This window comes from Apium graveolens, chromosome 2 (genome assembly GCF_009905375.1).
Source record: "Apium graveolens cultivar Ventura chromosome 2, ASM990537v1, whole genome shotgun sequence".
Lineage (NCBI taxonomy): Eukaryota > Viridiplantae > Streptophyta > Magnoliopsida > Apiales > Apiaceae > Apium > Apium graveolens.
In genome coordinates this window covers 140090092-140099876 of record NC_133648.1, presented here as the reverse complement: position 1 = coordinate 140099876, position 9785 = coordinate 140090092, and positions in this window count along the sequence as shown.

Genomic DNA, 9785 nt, shown 5'->3' with positions numbered 1-9785 from the left:
AAACTGGAACACGTCATTTTACGTTCCCGGTTACTAATATACAATAAGGACAATTAACCAACAAAATCATTTAATCCCTTTATTAAATCACATAAATTGTAATTATACCACAAAATCATACTTTATTCTCTTAATCACGTGAAATTCCCAGTAGTTACAATAATTCTCACATTATTTTGCCCTTTACAACCCTTATGCTAATTTAACTCTTTAGTTTGAACCTTAAGTTCATAGGAACTAAGATTTTCCACTTGAGTTTGAACTTACCTCTTACATGCAACACCAAATCATCCAATAAACGTGTATATCTCAACAAAAAAATGTATGGAAGGAGTTTATCAAATTTAAGAAAGTGAAATTACACTTGAAATCTTGATTTTTGAAAATAAAAATGAAGAAGAGTGTGTGTGTGTGTGCGCGTGCATGCTTCGACCGAGAGTGAAGAAGGAGGGAGGAAAAGAAGAGAGTGGTGGTGGTGAGTGGAGTGTGAATGACAACTTGACTCTCTTTTGGTTAATCCCATATACATAAGTTATTGGAAAATGCAATTACCACTCTACCCTTGTTCCGACAACTCTACTACTTAGCATGCAAGGCTAGTTTAGGAAATTGGTAAGCTTTAGATGAGATAGTGGGGTAGGAAATGACATAACTATCCTTATTTTATATTGTGAGTGGAAATGCATGCAAGGGTAATTATGTAATCTAATAACTATTAATCTATTAATTGCAAAGAATATATTTTATAAATAAAACTACAAATCCATAAATAACATGAGTGACATCATAAAATAGCTTAGAATTTTTGGAATTTAATAAAATAAAATTCGAAATTTATTAATAAAAATGATTTTAAAAATGATTTTTCTTAGATAATAAAATGCATTTTATAACTTATATAAATAGAAAATAATGTATTTCTTGTTTGTAAAAATTTTAATAATACCACAAAATTATTTGGCATCAATCAAATCACACAAACATATATATTAACAAATTAATCCAATATACTTATATGTATATATATATCAATTAAGGAATAATAAATACCGGTTATGACATCCTCTCCCCTTTAAAGGATTTTGTCCTCAGAATCTAAGGAAAATATGTGAGGGTACTGGAATCGCATTTTTTACTCTAATTCCCATGTCGATTCTTCGACTTTGGGATTTCTCCAAAGCACTCTTACCATCTTTACCGACTTATTTCTAAGACTCTTCTATTGCCAGTCGAGTGTTTTGACAGGTTGCTCCATATATGACAAATCTTTCGGAATTTCTAACGGCTCATACTCTATCACATGTTTAACATCTGGATTATAATTTTTAAGCAGTGGCACGTGGAATACGTTATGTGTAATAACCCCAAAATTTAGGACTTTTTGTAACCCTTATGAATAGTGATTTTGCTGATTATGCTGAATAAGAAAACTTTTCATGCCACACTTTGTAGGGGTTCTTTTATTGATATTCTGAGATCTTATTAGTACTCTATATGGTATATAAGTGTATGTAAAGATCGTCAGAATCCAAATTCGAACACTTTGATTTTTCCCGAAAACCCACCAGATACAGAAAGAATTAAGTATAAGATAACATGATTAAAAGGATTTTAATTCAGGGATTATAAGAGAGGATCATAAAAGGAATATAAAATATTGAGAAAGTTTTAAGGGAACCTAAGTAATGAGATCCCGGGTATGATCCCTCAAACGATAAAAGAGAACGAAAGTTAAGCGAACCGTATAACAGATCAGCGATCATTAGCCAAGTAATTAGGAGTTAATCAAAGAGGTTAGTGGATGATGATGTCATCACACCAACAAGAAGAAGACAAGTGTGGGAAGATGACATAAGTGGATGACATAAGCATGACAAAATAGGAAGGATTTGTTGGTTGATTATAAGCCACTCAATTTTTACCATGGCAACAATTTAATTAACAAACAAAAAGGAAGAAACCAAGCCAAAACAAATCATAACACAAAAAAATCAAGAAGCTCACTTTGTTCCTCAAGAACAAAGCTCTCGGCCTTTTCCATTCCAAGAAAGAAGAAAATTCAAAAACCAAGTTCCAAGCTTTGATAATTTGTGAGGTAATTATCCAAGGTTCCTTATACTTAGATATAGCTATCCTATGAATCTAAGCTTCCCTTTCCTTCACAATCTCTTCCAATAAATCATGGAAGAAGAGGGTGAATAGTGTTTTCAAGATCTTAAAAATTTTGATCTTGTGTTTTTGTTTAGATATAGCTTTGGTAAGGATTTTCAAGGGTGATTCCAAGCTCCTTAGTTACTTTTACTCACCAAGGAAGGTATAATCTCATACCCTAGCCCTACTTTTGTATATTTAGAGTTTTTATGATTGATATGGTTCATGAGAAGCATGATTCTTGTATACTTAGAGTGTGGTTGGATTTGTAATAAGTTTGAAGTTGTAAATCTTGATTATTGGTTAATGAACTTAAGTATAGCTTTTAGTTCATGATTAAGAGTAGTATAAACTAGAAATCTTGAGATGTTGGGGCTGTTGTAGTAAAGTATGGATGGAGTTTGGTTGTAGTAATGATTGTGGATTGATTTAGAGTGGTATAAATTTGGTAATCGCGTAAACATAGCCGTCGTAATGCCCGATTTACCTTAGACTGCTTTTGTTCTTAACATCAGGACCCGTGAACTCACTGTTAGGTTTTGACCATTGCCATGATTATATATTTCATGTTGGGAGCTTAGTTTTGATATGTGGTTCGCTTAAATCCGATGTACGGTTTAGGAGAAACGACCGTTTTAAGTAACGGCGTTTCGCGAACGAACCATTACCCCTCGCCTTACTTTGAAACCTTGGTTAAGGCCTTTAAATGACTAATTGGAGTATGAAACAATTATGTAAAGTGGGTTAGGCAGTTGGTAGGGGACTCGCGAAAGAATCGTCTTAAGATTCTTAATGGTTAATTTATTAAAAATGGTGGAGCCGAGGGTACTCAAGTGACTTAAGTGAACCGTTAAGCGCAAAAGTGAACGTTAGGGTCTAATTGGTTAAAGTATAGATTCTTAAGCGACTTTGGTTTAATTTCAATTTATATGATGTTTATAGGTTACCAGACTCGTCCCAGGCCTTTTATCACCCCCAGTCGCTCAGGCAAGTTTTCTACCCGTTATACTGTTGTTGCGATGTAAATATATGTATATGCATTATCTTGTGATAAGTGCATGATTGTTATTAGCAAATTTTGTGATATATTGGAGCATGCTGATATGGTATATATGCATGTCTGTTTCGTAATCTTGATATCAAATTGTTGATTCAAATGCTTATAAGTTGCATAATACCTATGCTAGAGATAAGCAGTAGTTGCGTATACCCTTAGTATAGGGGAACCAAAGGTGAACATTTTCTAAACCGGGAGTCGATTTCCCGAGTATAATATATATATATATATATATATATATATATATATTCATATATATATTGATATAGTTTTGAAAACTATTAATCGAATAAGGTTTATTCGATAACTTTATTTTATTTAATGAATATTATTTTGAATATTCATTCGAGGACTTATGACTCCGCTTACTTTATTTAATGAATATTATTTTGAATATTCATTCGAGGACTTATGACTCCGCTTATTTTATTAAATAATATTCTTTATTTTATTAAAGAATAATGTTTCGATAATCAAACTTATAAGTATATCTTTGGTTATTTATTATTCATTTCAAGTATGAGTTTTAAAACTTCTACTTCAATTATTTTTATAAAGATTATCCTTTATGGGAATATTATTTAATTAATAATATTCAGATATTTTCTAATATATCGGGACTGATTTATTTTATTAAATCAGCATTACTCCAAACTTTCTTAAAAATGTTTTCGAGTCTTCAAAATGATTTTAAAAGTTACAGCGGATCCCAAAACTCATTTTTATATTTAAGATCTTCCTTTCAAAGGGATTTAAATACTCGCTCAAAACCTGAGGGACCCGGCTCTATGGTGTATTTTATATTCGCAACGAGGTTGTTATTTTGAGAAAACATTTTGATTACTTACCCAACGTTCGGGAAGTAAGTCCATCTGTTTGAGTCGGCATATGCAACATGGGCTCAGTGGGCGTCCATGAAAGTGTAAGTGGCTCAGTGGGAGTCCATCAATGCGTAAGTGTCTGAGTGGCAGTCCAACATAGGTCCTAATGCGGCCAGGGTGATGACTAGTGGGGAATTCGTCCATCTACTAGTAGAAAAGGTTACTTATTGGTATCTTCTCCTGATCAGCAAGATATCGGGTTTATGCCAAAATTCTTTTCTTTCCAAATTCATTGGATATTACAACTATGTTCATACTTTACATGACAGAGGTTTCCAGGAAATGTATGAGAGATATATATGTGGATATATATATCGGGACTTAATGAAGTATCTCGTAACTTCATTTCATTCAATAATATTTCAAAGATTGAATCTATTCAAGTCTTAACTTGGGGTCTCATCTATGGGATGAACTTTTGAAACTTATTATACTTTGAACAGTGGTAGTTCAAGTAGATTTCTAAAATGGTATAAGTATAGTGAAGTAATTGGTAACTTCACCTTCTTTTAAGCTTATATCCAGTAAGTAATTACCTTACACTTGATAAAGGTTTCCAGTAAGTTATCCATTTAGATACTTGCATTATTGTTTACACTATATATTAGCTTACAAGCTGTAATGCTCACTCTTGCTTCATTTCTTCATCACACAATAACAGTTATCCTAAAAAGTTGGCCAGACTCAAGCAGACCCAGCGCAAGCGCGTGGGAAGCATCCCGCGTCTTCCCGTTGATATCGTAGCTGCTATAGCTGCAAAGGTAGATCTATTTGTAGATCAGTCATTCTACTTTTGGGAATCAATTATGTATAATTATGACTTGTGACAGATAATGGCAATTAACTGTAAACTTATCAGGTAATCATTTTAGGTCGTAATAACTTTTAAATTGTGGATTCAAGGACTTGTACCTATTTCAATTTCATCTATGAGACTATAACGTGTTGTGGTGTGTGTTAGTGTGGGGTCACAGCATAAGGATATTTATTATTAATTAAGTTAAGTGATATTTGTGGAAAGAAAGACCGTGACGACCCGGATCCCCGACCCCGGATCTGGGGGTGTTACATTATGAACATGCTGATATTGAGCGGTAGAGCTAGTTCATAGGCTACTTTTCCTACTTGATTTAGAATTTCAAAAGGACCAATGTAATGAGGTGCCAATTTTCCCTTTTTCCCAAATCGGGTTAAACCCTTCCATGGCGACACTTTCAGCAATATGACTTAACCTACTTGGAAGCTCAAATCATTTCGGGAGGGATCTGCATACTTCATCTGTTTATCTTGAGCAGCAATTAGTCTTTTCTGAATTAGGGCGACCGTGTGCTTCATTTGCTGAACCAATTCAGGATCAATGACTTTTCCTTCTCCTTCCTCGTCCCAATTTATCGGGGATCTGAATTTTCTTCCGTTTAAAGCTTCATATGGAGGCAATTCGATACTGGAGTGGTAACTATTATTGTATGAGAATTTTACAAGTGGTAGGTGATCATCCCAAAATCCTGCGAATTCAATTACACAACTGCACAACATGTCTTCGATTGTTTGAATAGTTCGCTCACTTTGACCGTTAGTTTATGGATGATATGTTGTGCTCATATTTAGCTTCGTGCCCAAACTTTCCTGAAACTGTCTCCAGAATCTTGAGTTGAATCGTGGATCTCGATCCGAAACTATCGATACCGGTTCGCCATGTCGTAACACAATTTTGTGCACATATATATATACCAACCTATCCAATAATGTCTTCTCGTTGATTGCTAAGAAATGTGCCGATTTTGTGAGGCGATCAACTATAACCCATACGACGTCATGTCCGGATTTTGTTCGAGGCAGTCCCACTATGAAATCCATGGCGATATTTTCCCATTTCCACTCAGGAATCTTCAATGGCGGTAGAGCTAGTTCATAGGCTACTTTTCCTACTTGATTTAGAATTTCAAAAGGACCAATGTAATGAGGTGCCAATTTTCCCTTTTTACCAAATCGGGTTAAACCCTTCCATGGCGACACTTTCAGCAATATGACTTAACCTACTTGGAAACTCAAATCCTTTCGGGAGGGATCTGCATACTTCATCTGTCTATCTTGAGCAGCAATTAGTCTTTTCTGAATTAGGCCGACCGTGTGCTTCATTTGCTGAACCAATTCAGGATCAATGACTTTTCCTTCTCCTTCTTCGTCCCAATTTATCGGGGATCTGAATTTTCTTCCGTTTAAAGCTTCATATGGAGGCAATTCGATACTGGAGTGGTAACTATTATTGTATGAGAATTTTACAAGTGGTAGGTGATCATCCCAACATCCTGCGAATTCAATTACACAACTGCGCAACATGTCTTCGATTGTTTGAATAGTTCGCTCACTTTGACCGTTAGTTTATGGATGATATGTTGTGCTCATATTTAGCTTCGTGCCCAAACTTTCCTGAAACTGTCTTCACAATCTTGAGTTGAATCGTGGATCTCGATCCGAAACTATCGATACCGGTACGCCATGTCGTAACACAATTTTGTGAACATATATATGTACCAACCTATCCAATAAAGTCTTCTCGTTGATTGCTAAGAAATGTGCCGATTTTGTGAGGCGATCAACTATAACCCATATGGCGTCATGTCCGGATTTTGTTCGAGGCAGTCCCACTATGAAATCCATGGCGATGTTTTCCCATTTCCACTCAGGAATCTTCAATGGCTGAATCAATCCACTTGGTCTTTGATGTTCCGCTTTTACTCTTTAACACGTGTAGCACTTAGAGACCCAATTTGCAATCTCTCTTTTCATATTTGGCCACCAAAATTTCTTTTTCAAATCCTGGTACATCTTGGTGCTTCCCGGGTGAATCGAAAATTTCGAGTTATGTGCTTCATGTAGTATCTCGTTCTTCAATTCAATCACTTGAGGAATCCAAATCCTTCATGAAAATATTAATATTCCTTGCTCATCCTTTTTCGTACATGCTTCTTCTCCCATCAGTTTATTATTCTCTTGACTCATCACTTCTTCTTGACATTTTATATCCTCTGTAACAGTTCTGGCTGAAAACTCATGGCATAACAAATCTCTTTTAATGTCCCACAATCATAAAGTTCTAACTCAAATATCTCAATCTCTTCAGATAATTCCCTTGGCATCATATTCAACCTTTCCTTCCTATTCAAGGCATCAGCTACTACATTAGCCTTTCCTGGATGATAATATATCGAACAATCGTAGTCCTTGATTAAGTCCAACCATCTCCGTTGTCTCATATTGAGTCCCTTCTAAGTGAAAATATATTTCAAGCTTTTATGATCCGTATAGATTTTACACTTTTTTACGTACAAGTAGTGTCTCCATATCTTGAGTGCGAACACTATGGCTGCCAATTCTAGATCATAGGTTGGATATCTCAATTAATGAGGCTTTAGCTGTCTCGAGGCATATGCAATCACCTTTTGTGTTGCATTAACACGCATCTTAAGCCCTTATGTGAGGCATCGCTATATATCATAAAATCTCCTTTGCCATCAGGTAGTACCAATACTGGAGCGGTAACAAACCTCTGCTTCAATTCTTGAAAACTTTCTTCACATTCATCATTCCATTCAAACTTGTGATTCTTTCTTGTTAGCTTGGTTAGTGGCGTAGCGATCTTTGAGAAATCCTTCACAAATCTTTTATAGTACCCGGCCAATCCTAAAAAGCTTCTTACATCCGTAAGAGTCTTTGGTCTCTCCCAACTCATAACCGCTTCAATCTTGGCAGGATCCACTCTAATTCCTTCGCTTCCAATGATAAGTCCCAAAAATTGCACTTCTTTTAACCAAAACTCACACTTTGAAAATTTTGCATACAATCTTTCTTGTCTAAGAATCTCCAAAACTATCCACAAGTGTTGCTCGTGCTCTTCTTCCATCTTCGAATATATTAGAATATCATCAATGAATACTACAACAAACTGATCCAAGTATTTCTTGAAAACTCGATTCATTAAGTCCATAAAAGCTGCAAGAGCATTTGTTAATCCGAATGGCATTACTAAAAACTCATAATGTCCATATATTATCCTAAATGCCGTCTTTGGGATGCCTTCTGGTTTAATCTTTAACTGATGGTATCCCGACCTTAAGTCAATCTTCGAAAAACACTTTGCTCCTTTCAGTTCCTCAAACAAATCGTCTATTCCCGGAAACGGATATCGATTCTTAATCGTCATCTTGTTTAAATCCCGGTAATCGATACAGAGTCTCATGCTCCCATCTTTCTTCTTTACAAAAAGAACTGGCGCTCCCCATGGTGATGTACTTGGCCGTATGACCCCTTTATCCAAAAGTTCTTGTATCTGACTTGCTAATTCTTTCATTTCTGCTGGTGCCATTCTATAAGGTGCTTTTGAGACGGGTTCAGTGCCTAGAGCAAGATTAATTTCAAATTCAATATGTCGATCTGGCGGTAAACCTGGTAATTCCTCTGTGAACACATCTGGGAACTCTTTCACCACTGGAATCTCTTCTGAGCTAGGAACTTCCTTTTCTGAATCTACTACATAAGCTAAATATGCTTCGCATCCTTTCCTCAGTAACTTATTGGCTTGCATAGCGGTGAGAAATAGTTGCTCTCGCTTCTGTCCTTTAAACATCACCTTATTCCCATTATTTGCTCTTAAATAAACCTTCTTAGACCTAAAATCTATCTGAGCATCATTCTCTCCTAACCTTATTCCTAATATTATATCAAACTCCACTAACTTGAAAAGTATCAAGTCGACTGGAAACCTATGCCCGGAGATGTCAATCTCACATTAAGGGCAAAATTGACTTACTGGTACCTTTTCTTGATTAGCAATTACTATGTTCATTAATTCACTCATCTTCTTCTTATCACAGTTTAGTCTATTAGCAAAAGTTTCTGATATAAAAGACCTTGTAGCTCCTAAATCAATCAATATTTTAGCTTCAACATTATTTATCGAAAGCTTACCTGCTATCACTTATGGATTCTGAACAACATCCTTCATTTTCAGGTTAAAAGTCCTTGCTGATGCTTGTGGAGTCATGGTAGGTGGTGGAGGTAACGCCAATATTTCTGGTGGTACCATGGTGCCAGTGCTTGCTATATTCATCATGTTTCTTATTAATCCGGTTGACCTGCACTCCTTGGCAATATGTCCAACTTTTCTGCACTTGTAGCATGTTACTCCAGATTTCTGCACCTTATACTCATTGGCAAAATGTCCCTTCTGATTACATCGATAACACGTCATGTTGAGCTTGTTACAAATTACCGATTGCTTCTTCCCACAATACCTACATTCAACCCTTATCTATTTATCCTCATTTGTTTGACCTTAATTCTGTTGAGGGTTCCCTTTATTGTCTTGTCTCTTGTTCACATCCCTTTTCTTCTGGTAATTCCACCCTTTCTGGAATCCAATTCTCTTCACATTCCTGTCTTGCTGATATCCTGATTCTAACCTCTCATTCTGATGAAACAATTTTCTTTTCTTGTTATATCTTTATTTCCTAGATTGTGCTCCATTACTCTCTATCAATGCCGCCTTCTGAACTACCCCAACATAGGTACCAATCTCAAACATCGACACTCTATCTCGAATCCAATATTCGAGCCCTCATTGAATTCTGTGGGCCTTCTCTGTATCAGTATCCACATACTTGGTCACAAATCTTGATAATTCTGTAAACTTCTTC